The sequence below is a fragment of the Scyliorhinus canicula genome, unplaced genomic scaffold, assembly GCF_902713615.1.
Source record: "Scyliorhinus canicula unplaced genomic scaffold, sScyCan1.1, whole genome shotgun sequence".
Lineage (NCBI taxonomy): Eukaryota > Metazoa > Chordata > Chondrichthyes > Carcharhiniformes > Scyliorhinidae > Scyliorhinus > Scyliorhinus canicula.
The window spans coordinates 72837-97358 of NW_024055475.1; the positions used below are offsets into that span (position 1 = coordinate 72837).

Below are 24522 nucleotides of genomic sequence, written 5' to 3' on the forward strand. Positions count from 1 at the left end.
AGTAAGAGACCTCCACAGTCAGTTTGCTTACATTACGAGCAACAGTCAAGCATTGTCTTCAGAATCCATCTTTTTACAATCTTACTACATCATTAGTAATTCAGTTTGGAGATTGTGCCGGCTTATGTCCTTATCAGTGGATGTTCGCTATACCTGGGTTGTATATTAAAGAACAAAGAACAATACAGCACAGGAACAGGCCCTTCGGCCCTCCAAACCTGCGCCGACCACATGTCCGATCTAGACCAACCGCCTGTACCCTTCTATACCCCGTCTGTTCAGGTCCCTATCCAGATAAGCCTTAAAGGTCGCTAACGTATCTGCCTCAACCACCTCACTTGGCAGTTCATTCCAGGCTACCACCACCCTCTGTGTAAAACAAATTTCCCCCGCACATCCCCACTGAATCACTCCCCCCCCCCCCCCCCCCCCCCCCCCCCCGCCCCTCACCTTGAACTTGTGCCCCCTTGTAATTGAAATTTCCGCCCTGGGAAAAATCCTCTAATTGTTCACCCCATTTATATCCCTAATAATTTTATAAACTTCTATCAGATCGCCCCTCAGCATCCGTCTCTCAAGGGAGAACAATCCCAGTGTATTCAACCTCTCCTCATAGCTAATACCCTCCATTCCAGGCAACGTCCTGGTAAACTTTTTCCTGTACTCTCTCCAAAGCCTCCACGTTCCTCTGGTAGTGCGGTGACCAGAATTGGACACAGTATTCGAAATATAGCCGAACCAACGTTCTATATAATTGTAACATATTCCAATCTAACTTCACTGACGCCCCTTCAAACACAACTACTGTCACCGGGGACAGTGTCATTGGACCGTCAAATAGTCCGACTGTAAATGTAGAGCATCAAAGGAGCAGAAGCATAAACAGGATGGAGGTAAACCTCTATCTAACGTTATGAGGCTGTGTAAATTCCATCAATCTGTTAAACTGGCTTGATGAGCGTCGTCCAGTACTTAATGTGCAAGAACCCAGTTATATTAGACACATATTAATTGAATCTCTCAGTGAATGGGAATGGAATGAGTTAGAGATTGAGAGGAGAGCGGGAACTTGGGCTCTGTTCAGCTCAATGTTCCACCCACACACTGCAGGGAGCCAGGCCCATTATGACATCACTGAGGATACCTCTGATTTTGGTCTCACGTGTTTTTCTAATCATCATGCTTGGCCTTTGGGAGGCAGGTCGCAACCACCCCAGAGCTGGAGCAGGAATCCAGACCGTTCTGGCTTTCCAGTTCCCTGAGCTATCTCCAACTGTCGTTCGCTGGTGACATGAAAATCGGCGGTGTGCTAAATAGAGAGGAGGAAAGGTGCAGATTGCAGGTTGAGATATACAGACTGGCCAGATGGGCAGAACAGTGGCAAATGCAATTTAACCCTGAAAAGGGTGAGGTGATGCATTTTCGGAGGATCAACAGTGCAAGAAAATACAAAATGAACGGCAGGACGCTACGACGTACAGAGGCAAGGGCAACATTGGTGTTTATGTCCATAGATCCCCAAAGGTAACAGGACAAGTAGAGTGATTAAGAAGACATACGGGATACCTGCCTTCATTAGCTGAGGCATGGAATATAATAGTAGGTCGGTTATTATGGAGCTGCATAAAACGCTGGTTAGCCCGCAGCTGGAGTGTGCCGTTCTGGTTGTCACATTATGGGAATGGTGTGATTTCACCAGAGAGGCTGCAGAGGAGATTAATCAGGAGGTTTTCTGGGCAGGTGTGTTTCAGCTATGAAGAGAGGCTGGATAGGCTGGGATTATTGTCCTGAAAACAGAGAAGGCCGAGGAAGACCTGATCGAGGTGTTCAAAATTTTGAGGAACATAGAAAGGAAGAAACCTTTCCCCTCAGTAGAGGCGTCAACAACCAGGGGGCATAGATTTAAGGCAAGGGGCAGACGATTTAGAGGGAATTTGAGTGTGGTGAGATCCTGGAACTCATTTCCTGTCACAGGGTGGTCGAGGCGGGAACATTCACAATAGTTAAGGAGCGTTCAGATGAGGACTTGAAACACAATAGCATGCAAGGCTACGGACCAAGTGTTAGGAAATTGCTGTAGACTAGATAGGTGCTTGATGGCCGGGGCAAACACGATGCGGCCAAAGAGCATTTATTTGCCGTAAAGCTCTACGACAAAGGAGCCTAAGGCAGGGAAACTGCCGATGGCGCCATGAGGCCGCCTCTCTTTAGGTCAAAGAAGGTAAAGGAGAGACTGAACTAAGTTGCTGAAATGTAAACGGTCTGTTAATGAAGATCGCTTGGAGCTGTTTCCACGATCAGATACTTGGATAATACAAATATCGAGGAGAAATAAAGCTGAGGAAAAGTCCATTCATTATCTACACTGCGATCTGCTAAGCTGTAGAAGAGGTGTGTAAATAAAGCAAGAAGATTCAACAATAACTTTAGACGTAAATGTAGAGGGATTTACCGGAGCATGTAGAGAATGCTGTTTTTGAAAGAAGAATAAGTAACTCTTTCAAAGTGTCTCGGCAGTATAGATCATGTGACCTCATCCTTGACTCAAAGTTTCTAGATTCTAGTCCGTCATCTCCCTCCCGATCTATTTCTTCTCAGTGCCTTGCACAGTGAGCAGCAGGTGCAGGGTGGTTACGGTGTAGTGAAGATTCAACCGTCGCTATTTCCGCTCCACCAGTTCCGAGAGTCACCGCACACTTCACTCAATATTCAGACTGCGGTATCCCCGCCCACAGCTTCTGGTTGCTGCTCCCGCTCTGACCCAATTGTGTTACTGGAGAGGTTGCTGCTGGTGGTTCATTCCTCTCATCGGCCGGTTCAGCAGTGCAGTGTGACGGGGATCTCTATTTCTGTCTCAGACAGAGGATTGATCTCATTGTAGAGTTACAAACTCAAGAAGGATCATGATGAACTATCTCGCTTCGCTCCTCATCGTTATCTCACTTCTCAGTCAGTATTTCCTTCCCAGTAACACTCCATTCTCTTCCTGACTGCTGTAACCCAGAGGTTATTGTTGGTAAAATGACAGTGATAAATTTGCTGATAGTTGTATTACTCAATATGAAGCTGACTCTGATTGTCATTATCGCTGTTATTTCTGTTAGAATGGAGCCACCAAGATACCGTGGAGCAAAAGCACCCTGAAATAATGGTTCAAGAGGAAAGTCATGTCACAATAGCCTGCACCTTGAGAAGAAACGATTCCAACACTTATGTGTACTGGTACAGTCAGCAGACCGGGAAAGCTCCAATGTACATGTTTCGTCTTATTGGGCTGAATGTACAAAGAAGCACCGACCTCGATGATCGGTTTTCTCCTACGTTTGATAAAACGAACAAGACTACCGAGCTAACGATCAGTAACACAATGATCTCTGACAGCGCCGTGTATTTCTGTGCCATGCAGCCCACACTGCTACAGAGATATGGTGGACCCCGTACAAAAAACCCACACTGGCAGTTCCAGCTTCTGCACAGCGCCTTCATTGAGAGTTCAGTTTCCATAGTGAGAATGAGAAATATTGTAACAAACCACAACACACAAAAACATCAATAGTGAGGTCCACTTACACAGTTATTCCAGTTGACAATTGCAGCTCGCTTCTTAATAGATATAAGGTTGATGAATCGATCTGCCATTCCTTAACTCCTGCTTCGAGTTCATATCTTGGTGTGCAGACTCACTCACTCAGTAAACTATCAAGTCTCATTAAACTACAACAAAAGCTGCAATTTATGCACATGTCGAGCTTTTCAAATCATTACTTGTCCCAAGGAGTTTCAGAGGAACATTTAGGTCGAATGGTCAAAAGCTTGGTCAAACAGTTCGGTTATTTGGGGTCACACAGTGGCTGGCACTATTGGCTCACAGCGCCAGGGACCCGGATTCAATCCTCGCCTTGGGCGAGTTCATGGCTTTTGCACGTTCTCCCCGTATCTGCGATGGTTTCCTCCGGGTGCTCTGGTTTCCTCCCACAATCCAAAAATATGCAGAATGGGTGGATCAGGTGGATTTAATGTATCTCAATCAGGTCGCCCTTTAGCCTTCTGTGCTCTAAGGAAAACCACCCAACCTAATCAGCCTGTCTTCATAGCTGAAAAACTCCAGCCCAGGCAACATCTTGGTGAATGTCCACTGCACCCTCCCTCGTGCAATCAAATCCTTGCTATAGTGTGGCGACCTGAACTGCACATAGTCCTCCAGCCGTGGTCTAACAAGCATTTCTACAGCTCCATCATAACCGCCCCCACCCCCCGCTCTTATAGTCAACGGCAAATAAACGCAAGACTTTCATAAGCCTTTTTAACCACCTTATTTACCTGTCCTGCTACCTTCAGTGGTCTGTGGATTCGCACCCCAGGTCCCTCTGGTTACTGTAATTCCGAGCGTCCTACCTTTCATTGTATATTCCCTTGCCCTTTTAGTCTTCCCAAAATCCATCGCCTCACACTTTCCAGAGTCCATTTGCCGCTGTTTTAAGGTTTTCCTCTCCATTATTTACCACAAAGGTTTTCTCGGAATCTGTGAACTTACTGATCATGCCTCTTGCCAGCGCCCTTGGGTTTCACGGAATGTGGAGCTGAGGCCATGGTCACCTTAGTCATGATCTCATTGAATTGTGGAGTAGACTGGAGTGGCCGATTGGCCAACTCCCTGCTCCCCAGTCGGATGTTCATATGGCAATGCAACGGCCCTGCATTTACCCGAGTCAGTGTTTGTTACTGAGGGAGACACAGTATTGTTGAGCTGACCCACCACATCAGCAGGCCGTATCCTTCAATGGTGCGGCGATCCCAATACCGCAGCCGGCTCACGGTACTTGCTGTCCCAACATTATCACATCTTGCTTTATTGCAGCAGAGAAATGCATTCCTCTGATTGCCAGCGACACGCCAGTGAAAGACAAGGCCAGTAAAATTGGGCAGCCAATACCTGGACATAAATATGTACGTAGAAATCCTGGACGTTTGTCACTCGCGGAATTATTATAGCGCCAGGAATGTTATAGCACTCAGAATCACAGAGGCACAGAACCACCAGTTCAGATGAGGCCTTCCGGCCTTCCCATGTCCCAACTGATAGTAATTCTCATGTTGCTCGGCGGTTATTATACATTAAGCGTACATTGTCGTACTAATAATCTTCACTAGTGTCATAAGTAGGCTTACATTAACACTGCAATGAAGTTACTGTGCAAATTCCCGAGTCACCACACTCCGACCCCTGTTCAGGTACACAGAGGGAGAATTCAGAATGTCCAATTCACCTAACAGCACGTCTTTTCGGGACTTGTGGGAGGAAACCGGAGCACCCGGAGGAAACCCACGCAGACACGGGGAGGACGTACAGACTCCGCACAGATAGAGAACCATGCCGGGAATCGAACGCGGGTCCTCGGAGCATGAGGCAGCAGTGCAACCCACTGAACCAGAGTGCCGCCCATTAAGTACCTTGTACATTTTGTACCGCAGCACGTATTGATCCATTCTGCTTTGCGTTAACAGAACAGGTAACGAGGAGTCTTTGTCCTTGGACTTTCTGCAAGAGCAGGCCATGATTTTCGTCCATCTCCTCAGTTGAGTGCCACCCTCTGCCGGTAGGTAGATATTCTGGTTTTAAAGTTACAATACAATTTGCGGTATGATAGACCATAATAAGACCATAAGACTATTAGACATAGGAGCAGAATTAGGTCACTTGGCCCATCGAGTCCGCTCTGCCATTCAATCATGGCTGATATTTTCAACCATAGCTCTCAAGATTTCCCAAACTATTCCTCTCTTGATCTACACAAGGACAGAGACATGTCCGGTAAATAGACATGATTGCTTGCCTGAGCCTGGGATCAATTCCTTCTCGGAAAGGAACCTCAGTGATGCTGTAAACACTCACTCAGCGTTGTGTACGGGGCTTTAGGTTTTCTCGAACGCTGTTTCTCAGTGCGCAGTAATAATCCTCCCCATCCTCCACATCGAATGCGCTTATACTGAGGTAACCGTTCTGTTCAGATTTGTCAGCAAACGCCAGATATCGTCCTGAACCCACATCTTTCTTCATTGCTGAGTTGTTGGTGATAATCCATCTCTGTGGCTGTGCCGGGTTCTCCTGATATCATTGCATTTTGTACATGTTGGGGCCTTTATATTGGCAATTTAACTTCACCGAAGCCCCTTCTGGGACTGTTATTGTCACTGGTGACTGAGCTACTGGATTGAACATTGCCGGCCTGCGAAAGTGAAGGACTGAAATGAACAGATTGTTGTTCCTTTATAAAGTTAGAGTTTGTTCAATTAAGAGGTGCTTTTGAGCGTGGCTAGTCCACTGAGTCTGTACATCTAGGTTGTGGGAGTGAGAATGTTCAAACACCACACGGACAGTGATCTGGGACCGGGATCGAACCCGTGTCCTCAGTGCAATGAGGCAGCAGTGCCAACCATTGCGCCACCGTGCCGCCCTGAGTTTAAACAGAGTTGATACAAATTTGCTTGTATCTGCGGCATTTTCTGGGACCTCTGATGCAGGCACTTCATAGACATTCCCGATCGTGAATTATACTCTAGCCTATGTGTATTAATATGCTAATCTGGTTTAATTAACACTATTACTATTTACTGTGCCAAAGCGCCGCCAGTATTATCACTAACATGTCTGACTGAATCTCTCACAGTGAACTGGACTGGACTGAGTCAGGGATTGTGTAGGAGAGAGGGAACTTCGTGCAGTGCAGGGAGAGGGTCTATTGTGACATCGCTCGCCTCCCATCCTATCAGGTGAGTTTCTGACGCCCGTGCTTGAATTTGGCGCCCTCTGCTGCCGGATTCGGTTTACTCCGTGTTAGAATTCGGCTGTTGAGTGGATTCAGTGTTGACTGCAATGCATATCAGGGCGGGAAACCTAGACAGAAATCTAAATTTCAGCTGTTTATACACTATCTTTGTCACTATAGGTGTTTCTAATCAAAAAATGATGCTTAATCTGTGCAAATCATCCCTGGAGTTCTCGGTTCACACCATGGATGTGACGAAGTCGAAAGAATGCCAAGACTTTGGTGGACATGCGGAGGTTAGAACTCAGAATAATAGCAGGTCTCAACAGACTAGTTTTCTTTATTTTGGTTCTGACGAAGAAGGTACAAAAGGGGAACTGCTCTGAACATCGCTTTTTTCAGAGTCAAATTGTCTGGAATTATTTTCATTAGCTGAAGGTGAAATGTCCAATGAGGAAAATAGGTGAATGATATTTCATGCTGCAAGTGTTTGCGAGACAATGAAACGTTACAGAGGACTTTGAATGGATCAGCACCGAGGCACAGGCGGGATTCGAACCCGCGATTTTTGGGATTATGGTGTTGAAGGCGGAGCTGTAGTCAATAAATAGGAGTCTGATGTAGGAGTCCTTGTTTTCGAGATGCTCTAGGGATGAGTGTAGGGCCAGGGAAATGGCGTCTGATGTGCACTGGTTACGACGGTATGCGAATTGAAGTGGGTCAAGGCGTTCCGGGAGTATGGAGGTGATGCGCTTCATGATCAGCCTCTCGAAGCACTTCATTACAACTGACGTCAGGGCCGCCGGAGGACAGTCATTGAGGCATGTTGCCTCGTTCTTCTTTGGTACCGGTATGATGGTGGTCTTCTTGAAGCAGGTGGGGACCTCGGAGTGGAGTAGGAATAGGTTAAAGATGTCTGTGAATACCTCTGCCAACTGGTATGCGCAGGCTCTGAGTGCACGACCAGGAATCCCATCCGGGCCCGTCGCCTTCCGTGGGTTCACTTTCCGGAAGGCCGATCTGACTTCAGAAACTGTGATGGTGGGTATGGGTGAATTAAGGGCTGCTGGGGCACTCGACAGCGGCTTGTTGGTTACCTGCTCAAACCGAACATAGAATGCATTAAGTTCATCGGGAAGGGATGTGCTGCTGCCAGAGATACAGTAAGACGTCTTACAACACCAGGTTAAAGTCCAACAGGTTTGTTTCAAACACGAGCTTTCGGAGCGCAGCTCCTTCCACAGGTGAATCACCAAACAGAATAATTTAACCTGGTGTTGTAAGACTTCTTACTGTGCTCACCCCAGTCCAACGCCGGCATCTCCACATCATGGCCAGAGATACTGCTCGACCAGGCCCGGTTATGTAGATCTATGGGCTTTCTTTCTGAGGGATTCTTCTCCAGAGACGGCTGAGATAGGCCCATTGAAGATTTTAAGACAGATGTGGTTGGATTCTCAACTGAAAAGGTAATCAAAGGTTATCCGGGGTAGGTGAAATGTGAATCTGAGGTCATGTTCGCATCTGTCACGAACTTATTGAATGTTGGAGAAGGCTCAAGGGGATGAATAGCCAACTCCTGCTCAACATTCGTCTGTTAGCAGGTCCGTGAGGAAGTGTCACAATCTCCTGAGTTATCGGGGGAGACACAGCATCGTTGAGCTATTCCCCAGCTCGGTGCCATGAAGGATATTGCAGCGAGAGAGGCAACTCCATGCCGCAGCCGGTGCACGGTACGTGTTGTCAGAACAGGAAAATCGCTTATTGTCACGAGTCGGCTTCAAATGAAGTTCCTCTGAAAATCCCCTAGTCGTCACATTCCGGCGCCTGTTCGGGGAGGCTGTTACGGGAATCGAACCGTGCTGCTGGTCTGCTTGGTCTGCTTTCAAAGCCAGCGATTTAGCCCTGTCCGAAACAGCCCCTAAAAACATATCATCCAGGAGTGGAACAACATTTCGTCTCTGGGTGGGAGAGAACCACCAACCTTTCGGTTAATAGCCGAACGCGCTAACCGATTGCGCCACGGAGACGACAACAGGATCGCAACTCTGTGCATTTCAACAGTGACGGCCAATCCTCTGATTGCCAGGGATTGAATGAGAATGCTGGTAATATTGGTCCCCTGAGGCAGTGAAGAAAATATCTGGAAGGAGCGTACACATGGTCCCGCGGGCATGGACATTTGTGAGACGTGGAATCATCACAGGCCCGTGGATTTTACAGAACTCACTTGGACAGCACCACACTTTCTTTGAAACACGTCCCTTATCTGGGAACCTCCACAACAGAAAGCAGGAAGTGTCAACATAGATTTGATGTATTTTCGATCGGAAAGTCGATGTTCTACTGAAGACTACTGGGGGGCCAGACTCGTTGGCATAAGGTCGACCTAAGTTAACGGCCCTGGAAGATTTTATTATCCCCACATCTGAGAACTTTCATTTCTGCTGCTCGGAAGTGGATATTCCAAGCTTAAATTTACTGTGCATCGCGACATGCTGATGAATCTCACGAATCCGAAACGGCTCCTCTATTGACCTATACAAGGACAGCGACGGCAATGCAATTGTGGAGAAATAGACCTGAGTATTTTTCTGAATCCAGATCAAACCATCCTCCGGTACAAGGGCAGGAACGCAAATTTACTGGAATTGAAAATACTCTCTGAGGCTTTCGTACGTGGTTGTAGCTGCTTTGTGACACTGTGCTCACTGCACAGTAATAGACCGCCCCGTCCTCCACACTGAGCGCGTTTATATTGAGGTAACCATTCTTTTTAGACTTGTTGGCAGCCGCCAGATATCGTCCTGAGATCTCCTCTATCTTCATCCTCAATATGTTAATGATGACCAATCTCGGCGGCTGTGCCGGCTTTTGCTGATTCCATAGCATGTGGTACATCGTCCGGTCTGTATATTCGCAATCTAACTGCACTGAACCCCCTTCTGATTTCTAACCTGTCCCGGTTTTAATGAAAGGTGATGGTGAAAGACGAACTTTGTTGTCCTGTGGACAAATGCCGCCTGACTCCCAGAGATGTTGCAGTACTTTTGGCGTTCTCCGCAGATGTTAGATTGATTTTCGATGGCAATGACAGTATGCTCTGGCTCTTTTCGTGGGGCTCGTTGGTCTAGGGGTATGATTCTCGTTTTGGGTGCATCGCTGTCGGAATTTGCGAGAGGTCCCGGGTTCAAGTCCAGGGTTCAAATCCCGGACGAGCCCTTCGATGAGGTTTTCCGTTGGTCAAGCCACATGTTTTCTTCATTTCTTTGCGGCGGAGACGGCGGGATTTCATTCACATTGTGTTTGCTTTGAGAAGCTGAGCTCAAACTGCATGGAACCAATACGTTCCCGATAAGCTTGTCTATGTGTGGGCATTCACATTTCTATTGACAAATTCTGGTGATCATGGCTCGGCACAACATTGAGGGCCGAAGGGCCTGTTCTGTGCTGTACTGTTCTATGTTCTATGACTCAGACAGCTCTTTGTCCCTTTCATTTTATCAGTTCAACAACTTCAGACTGTGAACTCTCACTTCCCCCTCCACCACGTTTTTTCCATCAACTTATCATCCCTTCCATTGATATGTTTTACCCTCAGCATCGCCCACCTCCCACCAGCCCATACCATCCTACTTCAGCAATCTGATCCCTGTTTGGAATTGTTCTCTGACGCACTGCTTACCTTTGTTCTGCCATTAACACATTCTGACCGCTTGATGCGCCATCAGCACCATCCTACTTCAGTTAAGGTTCTTCAAGGCTACTTCATAGCCTTGATTAGCCTCATTTACATTCCCTTTTTCTTTCTGCCTGAGACACTTTCGTCATTTCCCACCATTTGCTAGCCCTCTATCGAGGCCCAATACAGCACTCCACCATCCCCACCCCCCACCCACAATCGTCTGAATCTCCAGTTCCAGTTCTCCAGCTTTGACAAAGAGTCCACTTGACTGGAAACGACAGCTGCCATTTCGCTCCCCAGAGGCTGTCAGACCTGCTGAGATTGTCCAGTATTTTCTGTTTTTGTTTCTGTTTGAAGCATCCGCAGTAAGTTGCATTTGTCATTCCTTTCGACATGTTTGAGATGGTGATTAAATATGTTCATTTGTAAATCGCTGAAACTCTGTTGTGGATGAACTAGCTGCTAATATCCGAGCTGTGCCAAGATATGAAAATTCTTCACCTCTCATTGCCTGCCGAAAATTCAGTGCTTGGGCCTGAATGTTCAATTCAGTGTCGTGGCTCATGTGAGACAAAATTTCATAGTCCTGGAACACACGAGATTCAGGAAACAGAATTATTTTGTGCCCGATAATTGTGCAAACTTTTCTCACACGAAATGCTAAATGTTCGATGCTTCTGCCAGGTTTCGAACCGGGGACCTTTCGCGTGTGAGGCGAATGTGATAACCACTACACTACAGAAACCGCTGGCAATCAACGGACGTGCGGAATGTACAACCGCACTGTGTTGCTGCAGATTCTGATGGTCTGTTTGAGAGGCCAGGTCCCTTGTTGCAAGCGACAGCTGTTTCTTAAATTAACAGATGTCTCAACATATAAAGCCGTGAGATGTAGAAATTATATCGAAATTAACATAAATTATATTTTGCTTAATGTCGGTCTTAAATTTGTGCTCTTTGGTCTCGAGGTCTGGTTCTCGTTTAGGGATTTTCAATCAATGCCTATGGGAGTAGTCGTGGGTTTAAATCCAGGACAGGCTCTTTACTCCAGGTCAGGGATTACGAATTGTTTGCGATGCTGACGGCGGGGTTGATTTACATTGGCCCACTCTGAAAAAGATTTCTTAGGACTCGGAATGTTTACGTCGTTCCTCTCCCCACAGATGATGCTCGAGAGAGAGAGAGACAGTGTCTGAGCTGGAGTGCGTTTGGGAAAGAATTGATGCTCCAGATCTGTGTTAACCACAGGGACGTGACCCATCTAATCCACAGAGCAAAAGTGGAGAATTGAACTGACTGGAGAGGTGGATCTTAAGGCTGACCTCCCGGACCTCGGCGTCGTGAAATGATCCAAAGAAGCTCAACAGACACTCGAGGAACAGCAGCGCATCTTTCCCCTGGGCTCAATACAGCTTTCACACTCAGTGTGTGTTCAGCAGTTTCACACTGTAAATGCTGCACCCATTTTGTGTGTCCTTACATCGCAGATTTGGATTTCAATCTTGTTTCCACTTGTTCTTTGTGTCCGGGCGGTAGTTGTTGATCAATCTGCCATCGATACCTCCTCGAGACATATCTTTTGTTTCTTTGTTTCTTCCATTGCGCAAACAAAGAGCTGGCACAGACCCCGCGGCCGGAATGGCCTCATACTGTGGTGTCATTATTCTCTGATTTGATGCTAACCTAACTCTGTGGCCAGGTCCCAAGGCCTCTTCTCGTTTAATCTCTCCTGACTTGCCCCCTGTTAGAGCCCTTTCCTGTTGTTCTGTTTCCTCCCTCCGGGAGTTCACTTGGTTAAGACGTACTACATTTCTAACCTGTCCCGGTTTTAATGAAAGGTGACGGTGAAAGACGAACTTTGTTGTCCTGTCGACAAATGCCGCCTGACTACCTGAGATGTTGCAGTACTTTTGGCGTTCTCCGCAGATGTTAGATTGATTATCGATGGCAATGAGAGTATGGTTTGGCTCTTTTCGCGGGACGCGTTGGTCTAGGGGTATGATTCTCGCTTTGGGTGTCTCGCTGTCGGAATTTGCGAGAGGTCCAGCAGGCCGTATCCTTCAATGGTGTGGCGATCCCAATACCGCAGCCGGCTCACGGCACTTGTTATCACAACATTATCACATCTTGCTTTATTGCAGCAGAGAAATGCATTCCTCTGATTGCCAGTGACACTCCAGTGAAAGACAAGGCCAGTAAAATTGGGCAGCCAATACCTGAACATAAATATGTACGTAGAAATCCTGGAAGTTTGTCACTCGCGGAATTATTATAGCGCCAGGAATGTAATAGCACTCAGAATCACAGATGCACAGAACCAAGCAATTCAGATGAGGCCTTCCGGTCAATCGAGTCTGCACCAACATGTGAAAAATACAGGACTAACTACAGGACCTCATTTGTCAGCACGTGTTCCATAGCCTTGAATGTGAAGACGTGCCATGTGTTCAGCCAGGTACTATTTAATGGATGTGAAGCACACTGCCTCTACCACCCTCCCACGTAGTTTACTCCAGACAGTCACCATCCTCTGGCTAAATAAGATTTTCCTCAAATTCACCATAACCTCCTGCCCCTCACCTTGAACTTGTGTCCCCCCGTAACTGACCCTTCAACTAAGGGGAACAACTGCTCCCTATCCACCCTGCCATTCCCCTCATAATCTTGTACACCCAAAACTATGCAACATCTCTTGATAACATAAATGGGCGAAGTATGTCCCTGATCTGCGTGGGAATCGAACAGAAGACATGTCGTGTCAACAGAAATTTCAGGTATTTTCGATCGAAAAATTGATTTCTATTAAAGTCTAAACCTGGCACCATGTGCTTCCCATGTCCCAACTGACAGTAATTCTCATGTTGCTCGGCGGTTATTATACATTAAGCGTACATTGTCGTAATAATAATCTTTGCTAGTGTCATAAGTAGGCTTACATTAACACTGCAATTACGTTACTGTGAAAATTCCCGAGTCACCACACTCCGGCCCCTGTTCAGGTACACAGAGGGAGAATTCAGAATGTCCAATTCACCTAACAGCACTTCTTTTCGGGACTTGAGTGAGGAAACCGGAGCACCCGGGGGAAACCCACGTAGACACGGGGAGGACGTGCAGACTCCGCACAGATAGAGAACCAAGCCGGGAATCGAACGCGGGTCCTAGGAGCATGAGGCAGCAGAGCAACCCACTGAGCCACAGTGCCGCTCATTAAGTACCTTGTACATTTTGTACCGCAGCACGTATTGATCCATTCTGCTTTGCGTTAAAAGAACAGGTAACGAGGAGTCTTTGTCCTTGGACTTTCTGCAAGAGCAGGCCATGATTTTCGTCCATCTCCTCAGTTGAGTGCCACCCTCTGCCGGTAGGTAGATATTCTGGTTTTAAAGTTACAATACAATTTGCGGTATGATAGACCATAATAAGACCTTAAGACTATTAGACATAGGAGCAGAATTAGGTCACTTGGCCCATCGAGTCCGCTCTGCCATTCAATCATGGCTGATATTTTCAACCATAGCTCTCAAGATTTCCCAAACTATTCCTCTCTTGATCTACACAAGGACAGAGACATGTCCGGTAAATAGACATGATTGCTTGCCTGAGCCTGGGATCAATTCTTTCTCGGAAAGGAACCTCAGTGATGCTGTAAACACTCACTCAGCGTTGTGTACGGGGCTTTAGGTTTTCTCGAACGCTGTTTCACAGTGCGCAGTAATAGGCCTCCCCATCCTCCACATCGAATGCGCTTATACTGAGGTAACCGTTCTGTTTAGATTTGTCAGCAAACGCCAGATATCGTCCTGAACCCACATCTTTCTTCATTGCTGAGTTGTTGGTGATAATCCATCTCGGTGGCTGTGCCGGTTTCTCCTGATATCATTGCATTTTGTACATGTTGGGGCCTTTATATTGGCAATTTAACTTCACCGAAGCCCCTTCTGAGACTGTTATTGTCACTGGTGACTGAGCTACTGGATTGAACATTGCCGGCCTGCGAAAGCGAAGGACTGAAATTAACAGATTGTTGTTCCTTTACAAAGTTAGAGTTTGTTCAATTAAGAGGTGCTTTTTAGCGTGGCCACTCCACTGAGCCTGTACATCTAGGTTGTGGGAGTGAGAATGTTCAAACACCACACGGACAGTGATCTGGGACCGGGATCGAACCCGTGTCCTCAGTGCAATGAGGCAGCAGTGCCAACCATTGCGCCACCGTGCCGCCCTGAGTTTAAACAGAGTTGATACAAATTTGCTTGTATCTGCGGCATTTTCTGGGACCTCTGATGCAGGCACTTCATAGACATTCCCGATCGTGAATTATACTCTAGCCTATGTGTATTAATATGCTAATCTGGTTTAATTAACACTATAACTACTTACTGTGCCAAAGCGCCGCCAGTATTATCACAACCATGTCTGACTGAATCTCTCTCAGTGAACTGGACTGGACTGAGTCAGGGATTGTGTAGGAGAGAGGGAACTTAGTGCAGTGCAGGGAGAGGGTCTATTGTGACATCACTCGCCTCCCATCCTATCGGCTTGGCCGACACCATCAGGTGAGTTTCTGACGCCCGTGCTTGAATTTGGCGCCCTCTGCTGCCGGATTCGGTTTACTCCGTGTTAGAATTCGGCTGTTCAGTGGATTCAGTGTGGACTGCAATGCATATCAGGGCGGGAAACCTAGACAGAAATCTAAATTTCAACTGTTTATACACTATCTTTGTCACTATAGGTGTTTCTAATCAAAAAACTATGCTTAATCTGTGCAAATCATCCCTGGAGTTCTCGGTTCACACCTTAGGACGAAGTCGAAAGAATGCCAAGACTTTGGTGGACATGCGGAGGTTCGAACTCAGAATAATAGCAGGGCTCAACAGACTAGTTTTCTTTATTTTGGTTCTGACGAAGAAGGTACAAAAGGGGAACTGCTCTGAACATCGCTTTTTTCAGAGACCAAATTGTCTGGAATTATTTTCATTAGCTGAAGGTGAAATGTCCTATGAAGAAAATAGGTGAATGATATTTAATGCTGCAAGTGTTTGCGAGACAATGAAACGTTACAGAGGACTTTGAATGGATCAGCACCGAGGCACGGGCGGGATCCGAACCCGCGATTTTTGGGATTATGGTGTTGAAGGCGGAGCTGTAGTCAATAAATAGGAGTCTGATGTAGGTGTCCTTGTTTTCGAGATGCTCTAGGGATGAGTGTAGGGCCAGGGAAATGCCGTCTAATGTTGACCGGTTGTGACGGTATGCGAATTGAAGTGGGTCAAGGCGCTCTCGGAGTATGGAGGTGATGCGCTTCATGATCAGCCTCTGGAAGCACTTCATTACAACTGATGTCAAGGCCGCCGGAGGGTAGTCATTGAGGCATGTTGCCTCGTTCTTCTTTGGTACCGGTATGATGGTAGTCTTCTTGAAGCAGGTGGGGACCTCGGAGTGGAGTAGGGATAGGTTAAAGATGTCTGTGAATATCTCTGCCAGCTGGTATGCGCAGGCTCTGAGTGCACGACCAGGGATCCCATCCGGGCCGTCGCCTTCCGTGGGTTCACTTTCAGGAAGGCCGATCTGACTTCGGAAACTGTCATGGTGGGTATGGGTGAATAAAGGGCCGCTGGGGCACTCGACAACGGATTGTTTGTTACCTGCTCAAACCGAGCATAGAATGCATTAAGTTCATCGGGAAGGGATGCGCTGCTGCCAGAGATACAGTAAGACGTCTTACAACACCAGGTTAAAGTCCAACAGGTTTGTTTCAAACACGAGCTTTCGGAGCACAGCTCCTTCCTCAGGTGAATCACAAAACAGAATCATTTAACCTGGTGTTGTAAGACCTCTTACTGTGCTCACCCCAGTCCAGCGCCGGCATCTCCACATCATGGCCAGAGATACTGCTCGACCCGGCCCGGTAATGTAGATCTTTGGGCTTCTTTTCTGAGGGATTCTTCTCCAGAGACCGCTGAGATAGGCCCATTGAAGATTTTAAGACAGATGTGGTTGGATTCTCAACTGAAAAGGTAATCAAAGGTTATCCGGTGTAGGTGAAATGTGAATCTGAGGTCACGTTCGCATCTGTCACAAACTTATTGAATGTTGGAGAAGGCTCAAGGGAATGAATAGCCAACTCCTGCTCAACATTCGTCTGTTAGCAGGTCTGTGACGAGGTGTCACAATCTCCTGAGTTATCGAGGGAGACACAGCATCGTTGAGCTATTCCCCAGCTCGGCGCCATGAAGGATATTACAGCGATAGAGGCAACTCCATGCCGCAGCCGGTGCACGGTAACTGTTATCAGAACAGGAAAATCGCTTATTGTCACGAGTCGGCTTCAAATTCAGTTACTCTGAAAATCCCCGAGTCGTCACATTCCGGCGCCTTCTCGGGGAGGCTGTTACGGGAATCGAACCATGCTGCTGGCCTGCTTGGTCTGCTTTCAAAGCCAGCGACTTAGCCCTGTCCAAAACAGCCCCTAAAAACATATCATTCAGGAGTGGAACAACAATCCGTCTCTGGGTGGGATCGAACCACCAACTTTTCGGTTAACAGCCGAACGCGCTAACCGATTGCGCCACAGAGACGACAGCTGGATCGCAACTCTGTGCATTTCAACAGTGACGGCCAATCCTCTGATTGCCAGGGTCCGAATGAGAATGCTGGCAATATTGGTCCCCTGAGGCAGTGCGGGAAATATCTGGAAGGAGCGAACACATGGTCCCGCGGGCATGGACATTTGTGAGACGTGGAATCATCACAGGCCCGGGGATTTTACAGAACTCACTTGGACAGCACCACACTTTCTTTGAAACACGTCCCTTATCTGGGAACCTCCATAACAGAAAGCAGGAAATGTCAACATAGATTTGATGTATTTTCGATCGGAAAGTCGATGTTCTACAGAAGACTACTAGGGGCTCAGACTCGTTGGCATAAGGTCGACCTAAGTTAACGGTCCTGGAAGATTTTATTATCCCCACATCTGAGAACTTTCATTACTGCTGCTCGGAAGTGGATATTCCAAGCTTAAATTTACTGTGCATCGCGACATGCTGAATAATCTCACGAATCCGAAACGGCTCCTCTATTGACCTATACAAGGACAGAGACGGCAATGCAATTGTGGAGAAATAGACCTGAGTATTTTTCTGAATCCAGATCAAACCATCCTCCGGTACAAGGGCAGGGACGCAAATTTACTGGAATTGAAAATACTCTCTGAGGCTTTCGTACGTGGTTGTAGCTGCTTTGTGACACTGTGCTCACTGCACAGTAATAGCCCGCCCCGTCCTCCACCCTGAGCGCGTTTATATTGAGGTCACCATTCTTTTTAGACTTGTTGGCAGCCGCCAGATATCGTCCTGAGATCGCCTCTTTCTTCATCGTCAATATGTTAATGATGACCAATCTCGGCGGCTGTGCCGGCTTTTGCTGATACCATAGCATGTGGTACATCGTCCGGTCTGTATATTCGCAATCTAACTGCACTGAACCCCCTTCTGATTTCTAACCTGTCCCGGTTTTAATGAAAGGTGATGGTGAAAGACGAACTTTGTTATCCTGTCGACAAATGCCGCCTGACTACCTGAAATGTTGCAGTACTTTTGGCGTTCTCCGCAGATGTTAGATTGATTTTCGATGGCAATGACAGTATGGTTTTGCTTTTTCCGTGGGGCTCGTTGGTCTAGGGGTATGATTCTCGCTTTGGGTTTGTCACTGTCGGAATTTGCGAGAGGTCCCGGGTTCAAATCCCGGTATAAGTGCCTCAATGAGGTTTTCTGTTGCTCAAGCCGCATGTTTCCTTCACTTCTTTGCAGCGTAGACGGCGGGATTCATTCACATTGCGTTTGCTTTGAGAAGCTGAGCTCAAACTGCATGGATCCAATACGTTTCCGAGAAGTTTGTCTATGTGTGGGCATTCACATTTCTATTGACTAATTCTGGTGGACTCAGACAGCTCTTTGTCCCTTTCATTTTATCAGTTCAACAACTTCAGACTGTGAACTCTCACTTCCCCCTCCACCACATGTTTTTTCCATCAACTTATCATTCCTTCCATTGATATGTTTTACCGCCAGCATTGCCCCCCTCCCCCCAGCCCATACCATCCTACGTCAGCAATCTGATCCCTGTTTGTCATTGTTCTCTGACACACTGCTTATCTTTGTTCTGCCATTAACACATTCTGACCGCTTGATGCGCCATCAGCACCTTTCATAGCCTTGATTAGCCTCATTTACATTCCCATTTTCTTTCTGTCCGAGACAATTTCGTCATTTCCCACCTATTGCTAGCCCTCTATCGAGGCCCAATACAGCACGCCACCACCCCCACCCCCCACCCACAATCGTCTGAATCTCCTGTTCCAGTTCTCCAGCTTTGACAAAGTGTCCACTTGACTGGAAACGACAGCTGCCATTTCGCTCCCCAGAGGCTGTCAGACCTGCTGAGGTTGTCCAGTATTTTCTGTTTTTGTTTCCGTTTGAAACATCCGCAGTAAGTTGCATTTGTCATACATTTAGACATGTTTGAGATGGTGATTAAAGCGCTGAAATTCTGTTGTGGATGAACTAGCTGCTAATATCCGAGCTGTGCCAAGATATGAAAATTCTTCACCTCTCATTGCCTGCCGAAAATTCAGTGCTTGGGCCTTAATGTTCAATTCAGTTTAGTGGTTCATATGAGACGAAATCTCATAGTCCTGGAACACACGAGATTCCGGCAACATTCAGGAAACAGAATTATTTTGTGCCCAATAATTGTGCAAACTTTTCTCACACAAAATGCTGAACGTTCGATGCTTCTGCCCGGTTTCGAACCGGGGACCTTTCGTGTGTGAGGCGAATGTGATAACCACTACACTACAGAAGCCGCTGGCAATCAATGGACGTGCGGAATGTACAACCTCACTGTGTTGCTGCAGATTCTGATGGTCTGTTTGAGAGGCCAGGTCCCTTGTTGCAAGCGACAGCTGTTTCTTAAATTAACAGATGTCTCAACATATAAAGCCGTGAGATGTAGAAATTATATCGAAATTAACATAAATTATATTTTGCTTAATGTCGGTCTTAAATTTGTGCTCTTTGGTCTCGAGGTCTGGTTCTCGTTTAGGGATTTTCAATCAATGCCTATGGGAGTAGTCGTGGGTTTAAATCCAGGACAGCCTCTTTACTCCAGGTCAGGGATTATGAATTGTTTGCGATGCTGACGGCGGGGTTGATTTACATTGGCCCACTCTGAAAAAGATTTCTTAGGACTCGGAATGTTTACGTCGTTCCTCTCCCCACAGATGATGCTCGAGAGAGAGAGACAGTGTCTGAGCTGGAGTGCGTTTGGGAAAGAATTGATGCTCCAGATCTGTGTTAACCACAGGGACGTGACCCATCTAATCCACAGAGCAAAAGTGGAGAATTGAACTGACTGGAGAGGTGGATCTTAAGGCTGACCTCCCGGACCTCGGCGTCGTGAAATGTTCCAAAGAAGCTCAACAGACACTCGAGGAACAGCAGCGCATCTTTCCCCTGGGCTCAATACAGCTTTCACACTCAGTGTGTGTTCAGCAGTTTCACACTGTAAATGCTGCACCCATTTTGTGTGTCCTTACATCGCAGATTTGGATTTCATTCTTGTTTCCACTTGTTCTTTGTGTCCGGGCGGTAGTTGTTGATCAATCTGCAATCGATAACTCCTCGAGACATATCTTTTGTTTCTTTGTTTCTTCCATTGCGCAAACAGAGAGCTGGCACAGACCCGGCGGCCGGAATGGCCTCATACTGTGGTGTCATTATTCTCTGATTTGATGCTAACCTAACTCTGTGGCCAGGTCCCAAGGCCTCTTCTCGTTTAATCTCTCCTGACTTGCCCCCTGTTAGAGCCCTTTCCTGTTGTTCTGTTTCCTCCCTCCGGGAGTTCACTTGGTTAAGATGTACTACATTTCTAACCTGTCCCGGTTTTAATGAAAGGTGACGGTGAAAGACGAACTTTGTTGTCCTGTCGACAAATGCCGCCTGACTACCTGAGATGTTGCAGTACTTTTGGCGTTCTCCGCAGATGTTAGATTGATTTTCGATGGCAATGACAGTATGGTTTGGCTCTTTTCGCGGGACGCGTTGGTCTAGGGGTATGATTCTCGCTTTGGGTGTCTCGCTGTCGGAATTTGCGAGAGGTCCAGCAGGCCGTATCCTTCAATGGTGTGGCGATCCCAATACCGCAGCCGGCTCACGGCACTTGTTATCACAACATTATCACATCTTGCTTTATTGCAGCAGAGAAATGCATTCCTCTGATTGCCAGTGACACGCCAGTGAAAGACAAGGCCAGTAAAATTGGGCAGCCAATACCTGGACATAAATATGTACGTAGAAATCCTGGAAGTTTGTCACTCGCGGAATTATTATAGCGCCAGGAATGTTATAGCACTCAGAATCACAGATGCACAGAACCAAGCAATTCAGATGAGGCCTTCCGGTCAATCGAGTCTGCACCAGCATGTGAAAAATACAGGACTAACTACAGGACCTCATTTGTCAGCACGTGTTCCATAGCCTTGAATGTGAAGACGCGCCATGTGTTCAGCCAGGTACTATTTAATGGATGTGAAGCACACTGCCTCTACCATCCTCCCACGTAGTTTACTCCAGACAGTCACCATCCTCTGGCTAAATACGATTTTCCTCAAATTCACCATAACCTCCTGCCCCTCACCTTGAACTTGTGTCCCCCCGTAACTGACCCTTAAACTAAGGGCAACTGCTCCCTATCCACCCTGCCATGCCCCTCATAATCCTGTACACCCAAAACTATGCAACGTCTCTTTATAACATAAATGGCGAAGTATGTCCCTGATCTGCGTGGGAATCGAACAGAAGACATGTCGTGTCAACAGAAATTTCAGGTATTTTCGATCGAAAAATTGATTTCTATTAAAGTCTAAACCTGGCACCACGTGCTTCCCATGTCCCAACTGATAGTAATTCTCATGTTGCTCGGCGGATATTATACATTAAGCGTACATTGTCATAATAATAATCTTCACTAGTGTCATAAGTAGGCTTACATTAATACTGCAATGAAGTTACAGTGAAAATTCCCGAGTCGCCACACTCTGGCCTCTGTTCAGGTACACAGAGGGAGAATTCAGAATGTCCAATTCACCTAACAGCACGTCTTTTCGGGACTTGAGGGAGGAAACCGGAGCACCCGGAGAAAACCCACGTAGACACGGGGAGAACGTACATTATACAGTAAGTAGTTATAGTGTCACACAGATGTCCGCACAGATAGAGAACCAAGCCGGGAATCGAACGCGGGTCCTAGGAGCATGAGGCAGCAGAGCAACGCACTGAGCCACAGTACCGCCCATTAAGTACCTTGTACATTTTGTACCGCAGCACGTATTGATCCATTCTGCTTTGCGTTAAAAGAACAGGTAACGAGGATTCTTTGTCCTTGGACTTTTTGCAAGAGCAGGCCATGAGTTTCGTCCATCTCCTCAGTTGAGTGCCACCCTCTGCCGGTAGGTAGATATTCTGGTTTTAAAGTTACAATACAATTTGCAGTATGATAGACCATAATAAGACCATAAGACTATTAGACATAGGAGCAGAATTAGGTCACTTGACCCATCGAGTCCGTTCTGCCATTCAATCATGGCTGATATTTTCAACCATAGCTCTCAAGATTTCCCAAACTATTCCTCTCTTGATCTACTCAAGGACAGAGACATGTCCGGTAAATAGACATGATTGCTTGCCTGAGCCTGGGATCAATTCCTTCTCGGAAAGGAACCTCAGTGATGCTGTAAACACTCACTCAGCGTTGTGTACGGGGCTTTAGGTTTACTCGAACGCTGTTTCTCAGTGCGCAATAATAAACCTCCCCATCCTCCACATCGAATGCGCTTATACTGAGGTAACCGTTCTGTTTAGATTTGTCAGCAAACGCCAGATATCGTCCTGAACCCACATCTTTCTTCATTGCTGAGTTGTTGGTGATAATCCATCTCGGTGGCTGTGTCGGTTTCTCCTAATATCATTGCATTTTGTACATGTTGGGGCCTTTATATTGGCAATTTAACTTCACCGAAGCCCCTTTTGAGACTGTGATTGTCACTGGTGACTGAGCTACTGGATTGCACATTGCCGGCCTGCGAAAGTGAAGGACTGAAATGAACAGATTGTTGTTCCTTTATAAAGTTAGAGTTTGCTCAACTAAGAGGTGCTTTTTAGCGTGTCCACTCCACTTAGCCTGTACATCTAGGTTGTGGGAGTGAGAATGTTCACGGACAGTGATCTGGGACCGGACCCGTGTCCTCAGTGCAATGAGGCAGCAGTGCCAACCATTGCGCCAACGTGCCGCCCTGAGTTTAAACAGAGTTGATATAAATCTACTTGTATCTGCGGCATTTTCTGGGACCTCTGATGCAGGCACTTCATAGACATTCCCGATCGTTAATTATACTCTAGCCTATGTGTATTAATATGCTAATCTGGTTTAATTAACACTATAACTACTTACTGTGCCAAAGCGCCGCCAGTATTATCACAACCATGTCTGACTGAATCTCTCCCAGTGAACTGAACTGGACTGAGTTAGGGATTGTGTAGGAGAGAGGGAACTTCGTGCAGTGCAGGGAGAGGGTCTATTGTGACATCACTCGCCTCCCATCCTATCGGCTTGGCCGACACCATCAGGTGAGTTTGTGACGCCCGTGCTTGAATTTGGCGCCCTCTGCTGCCGGATTCGGTTTACTCCGTGTTAGAATTCGGCTGTTGAGTGGATTCAGTGTTGACTGCAATGCATATCAGGACGGGAAACCTAGACAGAAATCTAAATTTCAGCTGTTTATACACTATCTTTGTCACTATAGGTGTTTCTAATCAAAAAATGATGCTTAATCTGTGCAAATCATCCCTGGAGTTCTCGGTTCACATCATGGATGCGACGAAATCGAAAGAATGCCAAGACTTTGGAGGACATGCGGACGTTTGAACTCAGAATGATAGCAGGGCTCAACAGACTAGTTTTCTTTATTTTGGTTCTGAACATCGCTTTTTTCAGAGGCCAGATTGTCTGGAATAATTTTCATTAGGTTAAAATTCATGAAGTTTAAATGTCCTCTGAAGAAGATAGGTGGATGATATTTCATGCAATAAGTGTTTGTGAGATAATGAAACGTTACAGAGGACTTTAAATGGACCACCGAGGCACGGGCGGGATCTGAACACGCGATTTTTGGTTTACAAGACCAACGCCTTTTCTCTTGGCCACCTCACCTTATGCAAGCCAAGCATGTTGATTGCACTGTGAGTTGTTATCATTTGGAGTCTGGCGCAACAATTGGCGAGAGAAGAAGAATCAATAGAACATTTCAAAAGGTATTGTCAGAACTTGAGAACGGAAAACCCCGCGGGATTTAAATGCAGGGTGAAAAGGCAGCGATTTAGCCCTGTCCTAAACAGCCCCAAAAAACATATCATCCAGGAGTGGAACATCAATTCGTCTCTGGGTGGGATCGAACCACCAACCTTTCGGTTAACAGCCGAACGCGCTAACCGATTGCGCCACGGAGACGACAACAGGACCACAACTCTGTGTATTTCAACAGTCACGGCCAATCCTCTGATTGCCAGGGACCGAATGAGAATGCTGGTAATATTGGTCCTGTGAGGCAGTGCGGAAAATACCTGGAAGGAGAGTACACATGGTCCCGCGGGCATAAAAAACGGTTTTTAATGAAAGGTGATGGTGAAAGACGAATTTTGTTGTCCTGTCGACAAATGCCGCCTGACTCCCTGAGATGTTGCAGTACTTTTGGCGTTCTCCGCAGATGTTAGATTGATTTTCGATGGCAATGACATTAGCTTTTTTCGCGGGGGCTCGTTGGTCTAGGGATATGATTCTCGCTTTGGGTGTCTCGCTGTCGGAATTTGTGAGAGTTCCCGGGTTCAAATCCCGGACGAGCCCTTCGATGAGGTTTTCCTTTGGTCAAGTAACATGTTTTCTTCATTTCTTTGCGGCGTAGACGGCGGGATTCATTCACATTGGGTTTGCTTTGAGAAGCTGAGCTCAAACTGC

General features: G+C 46.8%; 5 non-coding genes across 5 annotated transcripts; all 5 read right to left on the reverse strand.

Moving 5' to 3' along the window:
- Window positions 1–8723: 8723 nt before the first annotated feature.
- Window positions 8724–8797, reverse strand: trnan-auu. The gene has a single exon. It is a non-coding gene; the product is annotated as a tRNA-Asn (tRNA).
- Window positions 8798–11124: 2327 nt separating this feature from the next.
- Window positions 11125–11197, reverse strand: trnav-cac. Its single transcript has one exon. It is a non-coding gene; the product is annotated as a tRNA-Val (tRNA).
- Window positions 11198–16956: 5759 nt separating this feature from the next.
- On the reverse strand, window positions 16957–17030 carry trnan-guu. The gene has a single exon. It is a non-coding gene; the product is annotated as a tRNA-Asn (tRNA).
- A 2214-nt stretch (window positions 17031–19244) lies between these two features.
- trnav-cac lies at window positions 19245–19317 on the reverse strand. Its single transcript has one exon. It is a non-coding gene; the product is annotated as a tRNA-Val (tRNA).
- Window positions 19318–23944: 4627 nt separating this feature from the next.
- Window positions 23945–24018, reverse strand: trnan-guu. Its single transcript has one exon. It is a non-coding gene; the product is annotated as a tRNA-Asn (tRNA).
- Window positions 24019–24522: the final 504 nt, after the last annotated feature.